General features: G+C 40.2%; 1 protein-coding gene and 1 long non-coding RNA gene across 4 annotated transcripts in view; one reads left to right on the forward strand and one right to left on the reverse strand.

Annotated features, from left to right (window-relative positions):
• Window positions 1-7,929, forward strand: part of LOC132395475 (uncharacterized) — a 29,409-nt gene extending 21,480 nt beyond the window's left edge. Inside the window, exon 4 of the long non-coding RNA XR_009512621.1 lies at window positions 5,730-7,929. This is a non-coding gene — a long non-coding RNA (uncharacterized LOC132395475). The remainder of the gene's footprint in view (window positions 1-5,729) is intronic.
• LOC132395472 (voltage-dependent L-type calcium channel subunit beta-2-like) overlaps window positions 1-13,211 on the reverse strand; it is a 324,563-nt gene that overhangs the window by 178,403 nt on the left and 132,949 nt on the right. The window lies entirely within an intron of this gene.

The raw sequence follows: 13,211 nt of genomic DNA on the forward strand, positions 1-13,211 counted from the left end.
GAGTATCAAAACATTAGGGATGCAGAATCAGAAAGGATAGCAAATGTGGTACTCAACGTATTGTCTCTAAATGCATGTAGTATAAGAAATAAGGTGGATGATCTTGTTGCACTATTACAGGTTGTCAGGTATGATGTTGTGGCCATCACTGAATCGTGGCAAAAGGATGATTGCAGTTGGCTGCGGAAGTCCAAGGTTACATGTTATATCGGAGGGTTAGGAAGGTAGGCAGAGGGAGTGGCGTGGCTCTGCTGGTAAAGAATAGCATCAAATCAGTAGAAAGATGTGACATAGGATCAGAAGTAGTTGAACCTTTGTGGGTTGAGTTAAGAAACTGCAAGGGTAAAAGAATGTTGATGGCAGTTACATACAGGCTTCCCCAGAGGGCTGGGAGGTGGAGCAAAGATCACAGCAGAAAATAGAGAAGGCGTGTCAAAAGGGCAGTGTTATGGTAGTCATGGGAGATTTTAGCATGCAGCTAAAATCAGTAATTGATTTCAAGAGAGTGACTTTGTTGAATGCCTATGAGATGGCTTTTTAGAGCAGTTTGTCGTTGAGCCTGCTAGGAGATCAGCTATACTGGATTGGGTGTTGTGTAATGAACTGGAGGCAATTAGGAAGCTTAAGGTAAAAGAACCCTTAGGAACCAGTGATCACAATATGATTGAGTTCAACTTGAAATTTGATAGGGAGAAAGTAATGTCTGATGTAGCAGTATTTCAGTGGGGTAAGGGAAATTACAGTGGCCAAAGTAAATTGGAAGGAGCTGCTGGCAGGGATGTCAGAAGAGCAGCAATGACGTGCATTTCTGGGAAAAATGAAGAAGGTGCAGGACATGGGTATTCCAAAACTGAAGAGATACTCAAGTAGTAAAATAATACAACATGGCTGACAAGGGAAGTCAAAGCTATTGTAAAAGCAAATGCAGGATGCAGGAGGACTTAGATCAGGGGTCAGCAACCTTTACCACTGAAAGAGCCACTTGGACCCGTTTCCCACAGAAAAGAAAACACTGGGAGCCGCAAAACCCGTTTGACATTTAAAATGAAATAACACTGCATACAACGTTTTGTTTTGCCTTTATGCTATGTATAAATAAACTATAATGTGTTGCATTTATGAAATTGATGAACTCCTGCAGAGAAAACGAAATTACATTTCTGCATGCAACAAAAACATTTTGAACTCCGAAAAAAAGACGTTGGGTTGAAGGTTACTTTTAAGTAAAATACTCAACGTCTATTTGAGTCCTTCTTGTATTTATGAAAAACGCCAAACTTAAATTTGCCGCCAGCAGCAAACCAAAAATAACGTCAGCCAGCTGTCAACCTGAAAAATAAAAGGACTATTTCACTGAACAATGAAAACATATGAATATACGTAAAATAATACGCAATTAAAATATTTATCATACTTCTTCAGGTTGACTCACACCTGACAATGCAGTCGTATTCAGTAGGGATGGATCGATGCTTAGGGGAGTGACCGGGAAGGATAATGTGTTTTTTTCCTCTCTGAACTCACAGAAGCGTTTCCCAAACGATGTTTGCATTGCGATGATTGCAGAATGTAAATACTCCGAATTTATCATGTCGTGACATTGTTTGAACTCTCTCAAATTGGGCAAGTGAGACAATGTGCCTTTCTGTAAATCTCTGGCAAGCAACGTCAACTTGCGCTCGAATGCAAAACATCCTCCAACATGTGCAGGGCTGTACGTCCTTTCCCCTGAAGAGCTGTGTTCAGCGTGTTCAGGTGCGCTGTCATGTCTACCATGAAGTGTAGCTTTTCCAGCCACTCTGGCTGTTCCAGCTCAGGAAAGTTGAGCCCTTTGCTGCCCAGGAAAGTTTTCACTTCTTCCAGACGCACGACAAAGCGTTTCAGCACCTTCCGTCTGGACAGCCAGCGATAAAAACACGTTGTAGCGGTTGCTACACGCAGTCAGTAAACTGCAGTCAAAGATAGCTTTATTCGAACTAAACAGCCTTGCTTTTAAGCCTCCCTCAACCCGCCCCCCATGGGCGCGGATGCTGCAAAAGACACGTACTCACAAACCCCCGTAGGCTATCTCCCTTAGCCTGAACGCTGGCTAATTGTGAGCCGGTTCGGATGTGTCAGGAAATGCGTCGCCACAACGTCTTATTTAGATTGTACAAGATCACCATAATCTTCAAATTTAGATTTACATTTCAAAAACTAACAAACTAACATAAAATACATATTAATTAAATACTGACCATGTAGCGGTGTGCTACATGCAGCGCTAAAATTACGACACGGAGTCGGTAACTGCAGTCGAAGGAAAAAAACTTTATTCGAAATCTTCAGCCTCACTTTTAAGCCTCCCTCAACCTGCCCCCCCCCCCCATGGCGCAGAGGCTCCAAAGCTCTGTGCTCGCAAACCCCCGTAGGCTATCTTATTGTGAGTCGGTTCGGATGTGCCAGGAAAAGGGTCGCCACAACCAATTATTTCCCAAAGCAACAGGGAGCCGCAGCACAGACGTAAAAGAGCCACATGTGGCTCCGGAGCCGCGGGTTGCCGACCCCCGACTTAGACAGATTAGAAGAGTGGGCAAGAAAGTCCCTTCGTATTTTGGAGTTTTGAATTTTCTCCTCATTTAAAACCCACACACTTCCCTAAACTGTCAAGTCTTTGCCCATTCTTCAAATTATTCTAACTCCTTTGTCGACCTTTAAACCTACTCTGATCAATCTAACCCTTCCCTCCCACATGGCTCTCCATTTTTCTATCGTCCATGAGCCTAAGAGTCTCTTAATGTTTTTGCTGAATCTGCCTCTACCACCAACCTGGCAGGGCGTTCCATGCACTTACTACACTCTGTGTAAAATTCTTACATCTGACATTCTGCCTATACTTTCACCTTAAAATTATGCTCCTTCGTAATAGCTATTTTCATCCTGGAACCACCCACTATCGTCGCAAACACCCAACTGTATAAAGAGAAAAGTTATTTTTGCAGTGCTTCAACTACTGACACAGAAATTCCTCTGAAAATAATGAATAAATTCTTCTACATGCAGTATATGAATTTGTTACAAGATTATGTTGAGGCATGTTTTTCATGCACACATTTTATCAATAATAATTTGAGCGGCTATCCTTCCTTCATTTGTACTGAAGAATTAATGTTAAAATATAATTAATTAAAATTAATATGGGTCTGAATTTGCTGGAATTCAGAAGGTTGAGAGGCGGGGGGGAATCTCATTGAAACCTATTGAATGTTGAAAGGCCTAGACAAAACAGATGGTGGGGGAGTCTCGGACAAGAGGGCACAGCATCAGGATAAAGGCACCCTTTCAAAACAGAGATGTGAAGAAATTTCTTTAGCCAAAGGGTGATGCATTTGTGGAATTTGTTGCCACATGCAACTGTGGAGGCCAGGTCGTTGGGTGTATTTAAGTTAGAGATTGATAGATTCTTGATAGAACATGGCATCAAAGGTTACCGGGAGAAGGCCGGAAAGTGGGGTTGAGGAGGAGAAATAAAAAAGGCTCAGCCACGATTGAATGGCGGAGAAGACCCGATGGGCCAGATGGCCTAATTCTGCTCGCATGTCTTATGGTCTTTTGGTCTTATACGGTATTTTGTGGTTCAAGTCCATCTCAGTCATAAGCTCTTAGAAATTCTTTCACAGTTACAAGGCTAACCCATTCTTACTAAGTTATGAAGATAACTTTGTATGACTGTTCCTACATATTATCATTCTATTTTTATGCAATAGGAAGAAATATAGAAACACACCTTTGTGTATGGCTGTAAGCTGTGTTATTCTTTAATCTTGATATATAAAGTTCAAAGTATTTCCATCCCTCTTCTGCCTCTGTACTTTGGATTGCAACCAGTGATGTGTAGGTGGGAGAGGCCACTGCATCTGTGTGCACCACTATCTTCACCAATCCTGCATTAAATTTCATTTTCCGTATCTCTAGCCATTCCATCAGTCAGTGGATATTTTGGTGAAGTCAATCACTTCCTTCTTTTCAATAAAAAATAAGCAGGTTTTATGTTATCTGCACATTTTGGATATCTCCTCATATTCTAGGTCAATGTTAATAACAATAACATTGTTATTATTCACAATAACGTTGACTTGTAATATGAGGCACAATTTCAAAAGATCCAGTCCTGTTCCTTGAGAAACCTTCCATATAATTTCCTCCAGTCCAAAAACAATCATCTCTGTCCTTGAGACAATATGTATCTATATTGCTACTGCTCCTGTTTCTATGGTATTACTCTCATAGGTAACCTATGATGTGGCATTTCATCAAGCAGCATTTGAGAACCCGTATTCAAACACTCAAACAGGTTAGTTAAAGAGTGTTTGCCTTTAACCAATCCACAGCACAATCTTTTATTTACCCATACCCGTCAAGCTGGCTATTAATTGTGTCAAGCAACACACACAAAATGCTGGTGGAACACAGCAAGCCAGGCAGCATCTGTAGGGAGAAGCGCTGTTGACATTTCAGGCCGAGACCCTTTGTCAGGACTAACCGAAAGGAAAGATAGTAAGAGATTTGAAAGTAAGTATGCTGCGTTCCACCAGCATTTTGTGTGTGTTGCTTGAATTTCCAGCATCTGAAGATTTCCTCGTGTTTGCCTATTAATTGTGTCTTGGTTTATCATTTCCAGCAATCCTTCCCCCGCCCCCCCTTGACCAAGCTTGATGGGATTCACCTGAAATGACTGAATTTATGTTTCTATCCTTTTCTGACACTTGTTTTTCAGTCTTTTGGTCCCACTACTGCATCGAAGGACTGTTGGAAGGATTATCGCAAATTCCCCTGCCATTTCCACACTCACATCCCTCAGCAATTGGGACGCAGTCCTGCATTTCTTCAAGATTTAAGCAGTAGTACAACTGCCGTTCTAGAGCTTTCATTTCAAAACATGAATTTGTGCCCCTGGCACAAATATGCACTGCTTCCATAGCTTATCTCCTAGTTCCTTGTCAATGAGAGCTTGTTTATTTCAAATAATAAATGGGCAATTAGACAAATAATGATCATTTAATTGTCCATTTTTTTTGTAATTACTACTTGTGGGTGGAATGGGCTGCCGGTGGCAGTGGTGAAGGCAGAAACAATTGGGTTTTTTTTAAGAGACTCCTGGATGGCTATACAGAGCTTATCAAAAGTAGATGGCTATGGGTAAAGCCTAGGTGGTTCTAAGGTAGGGATAGGTTCGGCACAGCTTTGTGGGCCAAAGGGCCTGTACTGTGCTGTAGGTTGTCTATGTTTCTATTTGAGTTTCCTCTTATGGTCATTGTTAGTCTACTTTTGTTGTTACTCTTGCCTCGTTCTTTGTTTTATCTTTCCCCTCTGAACTTTCCACATTCAGACTGGTTCATATTTGCATTACTTCAGAAGCTTTGCTGTTCACAATTTTATAATCTCAACACACTTCGGTATTCAGCACTTCAGTGAGAACAGCGAGAGGCAGCCCCAAGGTCAAACTCGAACAGAGGGAGTTGCCAGGTTGTTAGAGGAGTGTTTCAGATGATGGAGGGAAAGCTTGGAATAGTCACCAGGGTGACTGAGAAACGGTACCAAAGGAGTGCTTGGACTGCCAGAAGGACAGCATCATGAGAGGGGCAGAAGTGAGGGAGGAGCGAGGGTGACTTTTGATTAACCTCCATTTGTCAATTCCAGAACATGATGGATAATCGAGCTTTAACCATGTCACTCTTTATCGTTAACAGCTGCTGCTGCAGTGGAATTAATCATGATGGCTTCAGGAATCTGGCCTGAGAAGGAGCAAAAGTTAAAATCCACTAAGGCTCCGAATTGGTAACTCTATTCCTCTGGAAAATTAATGGATATGAACATCAGATGCTCTCCTGATTCCCAGATAACTACTAGGATGTACAGTAGAAAATAGGAGGGCAACAGTGCTTGTGCATGAACAGGGAAGGAAAAAAAGGCAGTAACTGTAAAAACTGAAGAACTTCATGTTCCATATGTAAAACAGCAACAACTAAGGACAATTGGTTGTGAAAGGGTAAAAGGAACATTCATCGAAAATTAATTTTGATGGAAATATTGTTGCTTGACTTGACTCTCTAGGACTAAATTAGATCTAGAAAACAATTTTCCGTAAGCTGAATACCAAGCAAAATTGTGGAATGTAGATCTCAGAGGGCAATCGGCATTTGTGAAGACAACAGGTATAAGTCAATGTTTTGGGTAGGGACCATGCATCAATCTGTTTCTCCTTCCAGATTCCAACACCTGCAGTCTTTTCTCTTCACTCAGCAAAATTAACTGTAGTTGTACCATGGAGAGCATTCTGACAGGCTGCATCACTGTCTGGTATGGAGGGGCTACTGCACAGGACCGAAAGAAGCTGCAGAAGGTTGTAAATCTAGTCAGCTCCATTTTAGGCACTAGCCTACAAAGTGCCCAGGACATCTTTAGGAAGCGGTATCTCAGCATCCACTATTAAGGACCTCCAGCATCCAGGGCATGCCCTTTTCTCACTGTTACCATCGGGCAAGAGATACAGAAGCCTGAAGGCACACACACAGCGATTCAGGAACAGCTTCTTACCCTCTGGCAAATGATTCCTAAATGGACATTGAAGCTTTGGACACTACCTCACTTTTTTTAATATACAGTATTTTTGTTTTTGCACATCTTTAAAAAATCTATTCAATATACATAATTGATTTTCTTGTTTATTTATTATTGCATTATATATTTTTTATTATTATTTTCTCTGTCTGCTAGATTATGTATTGCATTGAACTGGTGCTGTTAAGTTAACAATTTTCACGTCACATGCCGGTGATAATAAACCTGATTCTGATTCTGAATCGTACTACTGATAAAATAACTGAGTAAATATGTGAACTTCAAGGGGCAATTTTAAGCTGCTGGGAGCACAGAGCACATTGTAGTTGCAGAGATCAATGAGTTCAGTAGGTCCCAGAGCAGCATTCTGTGTGACAGCTGATCTCTGCATGGGAAATCCTTACCCGCACTTTGCATCAGGAGCACAAATTCAGTTTACCTTTGTAAGACAAATGTTTATTAATTTAAATAAAATTCTCCTCTCTCTCATTGCCAAATGTTATATTACTGTTATTCAAGCAATGTAACAAATAATTGGAAACATCTGCAGACTTATTAATAAAGTTGTTATAGCCAGGGATGGTACTGATGATAAGCCCCCACTACCTATTAAATACTCCCAATGGCGTGCATCTCAAATAGTTTTTGATAACCAAGTCCAGCTCCTGGTCTTCACGTGTCGCTTAGCTACTAACCCCAGCAGAACCTTTTCTACTGACAAGAGAAGGGGCAAAGGCAGGCATTTGGTGTCTGAAAACCAGTTGCTTTGGGCGGATGGGTCTTATCAGCTGTGGTTGGTAGCTTATCCAGGAGAAGAAAAGCTCTGATCTCAAACCTTGTAGCTATACCCACTCATGGGGAAAGCCTCAGGTAATCCCCAAGGGAAAATCTAAATTTGGAGTCCCTAAAACAGGCCTACATTGGATTCAGCACTGACTGGCAAAGCCTGCGATGTCGCAAGTGCCAAACCATTTCAGTCTCTGCCGTTCCTTTAGATTCATCAGCTGCATGAGGTGGGGGAGGGCTACTACATGGACAATAGCTTGCTTTCCATTTTGTACTGGCTTGGCTTTTGTATCATATAAATAGCTGGGATGCAACAACAATGGTCAAACCCAACAGAGGGCCTCAATTAATAAAGAAAACAGTCCTCCTTTCACTTTGAAGTTACACAGTTAAAATATTGGCTGTAGACCAATCAGGAACAAAAACAATTCAGTAATACATTATTGACCAACCCATGATGGTTGTTTATTTAGGACTGTAACCCATGTAATGTTGTTACTTTATGTAACATGCTAGATCAATAAACAGAATTATTTCAATGTCTTGAAATAGTACAAATTATTCTAATTCAGAAGAACATTAATAAGTCAAGTAAATTCAAAAACGTGATGATTTGATTTGTGTTTGCATTCCTGCCTCTTTTCTAATTACTACACATAATATGTCATATTTCTCTAAACTACTTTCCAACATGCATTTCTGTGGAAGCCCAAAATATATACTAGTTCAGACAAAGCCACAGAGTCCTAAGGGAAAAACAGCAATCAGTAAATCCAACTGTAACAGAGGACTAAGCACCAGAATCGAGATTTTTCAATGGTGTGGGAAAATATCAGAATTAGGATTGTGGGCAACATCAGTTTAAAAGAAATGAAACACAGGAGATGGTAGATGCTGGAATCTGGAGCAACAGACCTCTCTCCCCAACCCCCAATACAGGAAATACACCAAAAGTGCTTCATTCACTGTGCCCTTGGCATTGTTCAGGACACCTCCCATCCATCTCACAATCTCATTCACTCTTACCATCAGGCAGTGTAAGAGCAAAGGCTGCTAGGTTGGGCAATTGCTTCTTCCCCCCCACTGTGAGACCACTGACACCCTGCTACACGTTATATGCAATTCCAGTAGCATTACACTGTTGTACACTTAACAACATGTCTTATATGCACTTTATGTCAACTTGCAAGTCTACAGAACATTTTTAAATTATCTGTTAAAGTTATTGTGTTAATATTAATATATCTTCTGCATGTGACATATGTGCTGTGTTTTGAACCTTCGTCCCAGAGGAATGTTGTTTCATTTAGCTGTATACATATGTACACTTAAATGACAATAAACTTTAACAAACAATCTGCTGGAGGAAATGTCTGGGTCACCGGCATGAAGAAAGGAATTGCCAACATTCCGGATTGAACCTTGTATGTCCTTGATTTACTGTGAAGATAATGTCATTCCTGAATGATGCTCCTGTCTCCTAATGCTCCAAACTTATCTGACTCATAGAGGGAAGGCTGATCTTGGAGGCCTGAAGAGTCCCAGTACTGAACGGCAGGACCAGGAGTTTATTGTCACATGCACAAGTACAGACAGAGATACAAAAGTGCATCACAGGTTCCTAGGTTCAGACAACACCCATGATATAAATTACCCATTATCTATACAAGACAATGAGTAAAAAAAAGGCTGTATGAAATTGGGTATGAGTGCAGAAAAACCACAATCAGAGACAGATCCATGATAGTGCAAGGCTTAGAGCATAAGACATAGGAGCAGAATTAGAACATCTCACCCACTGAGTCTGCTCCACCATTCAATCATGGCTGATCCTGTTTTTTATCTCCTCCTCAACCCCAGTTCCCGGCCTTCGCCCTGCAACCTTTGATGCCATGTCCAATCACGAACCTATCAATCTCTGCCTTAAATACACCCAACGACCTAGCCTCCACAGCTGAACGTGGCAACAAATTCCACAAATTCACCACCCGTTGGCTAAAGAAATTTCTCTGCATCTCTGTTTTGAAAGGGCGCCTCTCTATCTTAAGGCCCTCTTGTCCTAGTCTCTCCCACCATGGGAAACACCTTTTCCACATCTACTCTTTCTAGGTCTTTCAACATCTGAAAGGCTTCAATGAGATCCCCACTCATCCTTCTGAATTCCAGCGAATACAGACCCAGAGCCATCAAACATTCCTCGTATGATAACCTTTCATTCCTGGAATCATCCTTGTGAAGAGTAGGTCCAAAGTGTTCCACTGCTGAGGTAGGGTTAGGGGTTGTGCTGATAGATACAATAACCTGATGGTTGTAGGGAAGTAGTTGTACCTGAGCCTGGGGGTGTGGGACAGCAGGCTTCTATGTACAGTTTATATCCTGCCTGTCAGTAGCAGTAAGTATAGGCTCAGCCTTCTCATACATTTGTCATAATCTTGAGAACCTTCTTTGAGCTTTCTCCAAAGCATGCACATCTCCCCATAAATAACACGAGTCAAACAACATATTTTAGTGCAATACAATACGGCCCCCTTCATCTATGTCAGTGAAGTCCTGGCAATGATCCCTCTGGCACTCCATCAGTTGCAGCTTGTCCAGTAATCCTACCTTGTGTTTCCTGTTGTTGGCTAATTTCTGTCCATGCAAAAACATTACCTACAATATTGTCTTGCTTTCTCACCCAATGTAGTAACATTTTAAGTGGCACCATATTTGTTGGAATCCAAATACATATTATCCACTAACTTATTAAACCCATAAACAGGATTTTCCTTTTATGAAAACATGTTTAATTATATTGTGATTTTCCAGATGTTTTTAATGCTCCTGAATAATGAATCCCAGCCCCTTCCCAGTTACAGATGTTCAACTTCTTGTTTTATGCATTCACATTCAAAACTTTTATTGAACATCAAAGTCAGGAGGCCATGATACTGACATATAGGGCTATGGTCAGACTACATCTGGAATACCCTGCAGAGTTTTGGTCTCTTTAATTAAGGAAGACTAATAATGCATTTGAAGTGGTTCTGAGCAGATTTACTAGACTAGTACATGAGTGGGTGGGCTTTTGGTTAAGGAGATGTTGGATAGGCTAGTCTGATATCCACTGAGATTTAGGAAACTAACTGGGAACATGGTATAATTACATCCTGAGAGATTCTGTTAGGTAGGATGTGGGGACAATATTTCCCCTTCTGAGAAATATAGACCTATAAGGAATACTATTTAATAACATGGGTCAATTATTTAAGACAATGACGAGTTGTGATATTTTTTTCTCTTGAAACGTTGTGAGTCCTTGGAACTTTCTTTCTTAAAGATTGGTGCAAGCTTTGACTAGCTTAAGGCAGAGGTAGACAGAGTTTTGAAAGGCAAGGGGCTGAAAAATGACCAGGGGCTCACAGGAAAATGGGCGCAAGCAAAATCACCCACAATCTTATTGAAACACAGGGCAGTCTGAGCAGCCAAGTGGCCTAGTTCTGCTCCTATATTGTATAGTTGCATGTTTGCATTTCATGTAATTACTTGATTATATTTTAACATCAATCTTTATCCATGAGCACAGCCAAACTTGCAAGCTGTAGAACATTTAAGATATTAATTAAAAATGGGTTATTTATTGCTTGGTTTACAGTTCAACATGATGGGCTGCTTGGCTGGTTGCTGACATTGCACCTGCTGGACACCAATGGTTTAAAGCCTTCCGGCAGCTGGTTTCAGGGAAGTGCACCCTATACTGTTAAACTCAGTACTCTCTACGCCTTGGTGGACAGTTGGCGTTGCAGGTTTGCTACTGAGTTTACATGTTCCTCTGCTATTAATCTTCTCCATTCCTATGCATGGGAATTTTTCACCTTAATTAGACCCAGCCCTGACTTCAACTTTTGTTGAGTAGCCTGTTAAGACAACAGCTAAAATAAAAAAAAAGATTTTCTTTTAAGGACTAGATGCTTGCTACAGTGGCATACTAGTCACAGACAGAGAAATGCGTTACTAAAACAATCATGCTGAAGTTAATGTAAAGAAATTCAGTTATAAGTTTATGCCATTATTTCAAATAGATCTTTAAGGTACAGTTTTGTTGAGATATTTTGAAGAATCCACCTTTTTAAATGCAATGCTACTGTCTGAGAAATTGATCTGCTGACAACAGAAAAGCTATGGAGCTGTCCCCCATTACACCTGCTATGATCTCACAACCATTTTATCTCAATTTGCAAAAGCTTGTTTATTCCCCCCCACACTGAAGTTGAAGTCATAGCCTGTACAAATAATGCAATATCTTCACTCCCTCTAGCTTTTAAATTTAACTACAAGAAATTTCATTTCAATTTTGTTGTTTATATTACAAATAACCTTTAATTCCTGACCCTTTAATTATGTTGTTTTGTTTAATGCAAGCTGTGAGAGAAGGCAAAGCAGCAGCACAATACAGCAGCCTATCTTCATGACAATTACTGTTCTTTTCTAATCAGAGTAATCAGTAGGCTTGTATGAAGTAGTTCTGGCACAAAAGTAGATTTATCTTCCTATTCCTATCAGTAGTATATTGACATGTTCCTCTGCAAAAGTAAATGGTGAATCTAGATAAGATGTTGCCAATGTTAGTGATAATTTTACTTTAAGGAATCATGTTCAGGAAGTGTATGTGAGTTCAAATTATTACTTTGTGTTTTATCCATTTGAGATCAGAAATTTAAAGTAGGGGAGTTTTTGGCATTGAAGATGTGTCCAGCTGTTTTCATGAGATCATCAGGCAAAGGTTGGAGGTGAAGTTCTTTATTCTTTAGAATGAGCCAGCAGAAAGTTTCAATCTGGCCAGTTTCCATGTAGAAACCCTATCCAGGGGTTTTGATGAACAAACTGCTTAAGTTCATTGTATTATTACTAATTCACAAACATCCATTCAGTATATAAGGTTATACAATACTTGAGTCCACAATTAGAACTCTGATAATGTCCACTCAGTATAAATGTCTTACAATTCATCTTTCAGTTCAAGATTAATACTTTGCCATAGTTCTGGGTTTCTTTAAATAGAATTAGCTTCACCCTGACACTTTCATATCGTAATCATAATTAAGATAATATTTTGGACTAATATTTTATATTCTCAACTAAAATTCATTAATCCAGTATAACCCAGCTAATTTGAGAGGAAAAACAAAATTTCTGTCTGAACCGCTTAAAGGGCTGACAGAATTACTCCTGCTCTGGTATATTTGAAACTTAAATGCCTTCATATTCACCCTTGGCCAGTAGAACTACACTTGCTATATGGTCTCATCACCACGAACAAGGTACTTCAGAATCAGTTGTTGTAAACCTAACATACACAACAAAGAAGAAACTCAACGAGACAAGCAACATACATGGAGATATCTGCAGTCTAAGTTTCAGGTTGAGAAACTTTCATCTGAAAAATTGCAAAGCTAGCTTTATTTTGAAATAAACAGCAGCGAGAAAGAGCTTAAACTTTCTGACACACAGTATTTTTTTAGTCTTTGAACTTTGGAGGAATCCATTTATCAGGGAAGGTTCCAAAAACAAGGGAAGGTGCTGGGAATCTGGCAAGCACATTTCCACTTTAAAAAGGAATAGCTGGCATTTTGACAGGCACACAGGAGAACTGGTTTGATTAAGCTTAGCCCAGGAAATGAGCATGCACGGATTTGCATGCCATATAGTAATAGGATGTGTTAAAAGGAGTTGCCAGCATAATGTTAGCTATTGTTAACATTATGCACATCAAAAGATCGTCAAAATGAACATAAAACAACTATGGCAACTTTCCCAATGTACCCTGAACTCTAATTAAAGAGACT

This window comes from Hypanus sabinus, chromosome 6 (assembly GCF_030144855.1).
Source record: "Hypanus sabinus isolate sHypSab1 chromosome 6, sHypSab1.hap1, whole genome shotgun sequence".
Taxonomy (NCBI): Eukaryota; Metazoa; Chordata; class Chondrichthyes; order Myliobatiformes; family Dasyatidae; genus Hypanus; species Hypanus sabinus.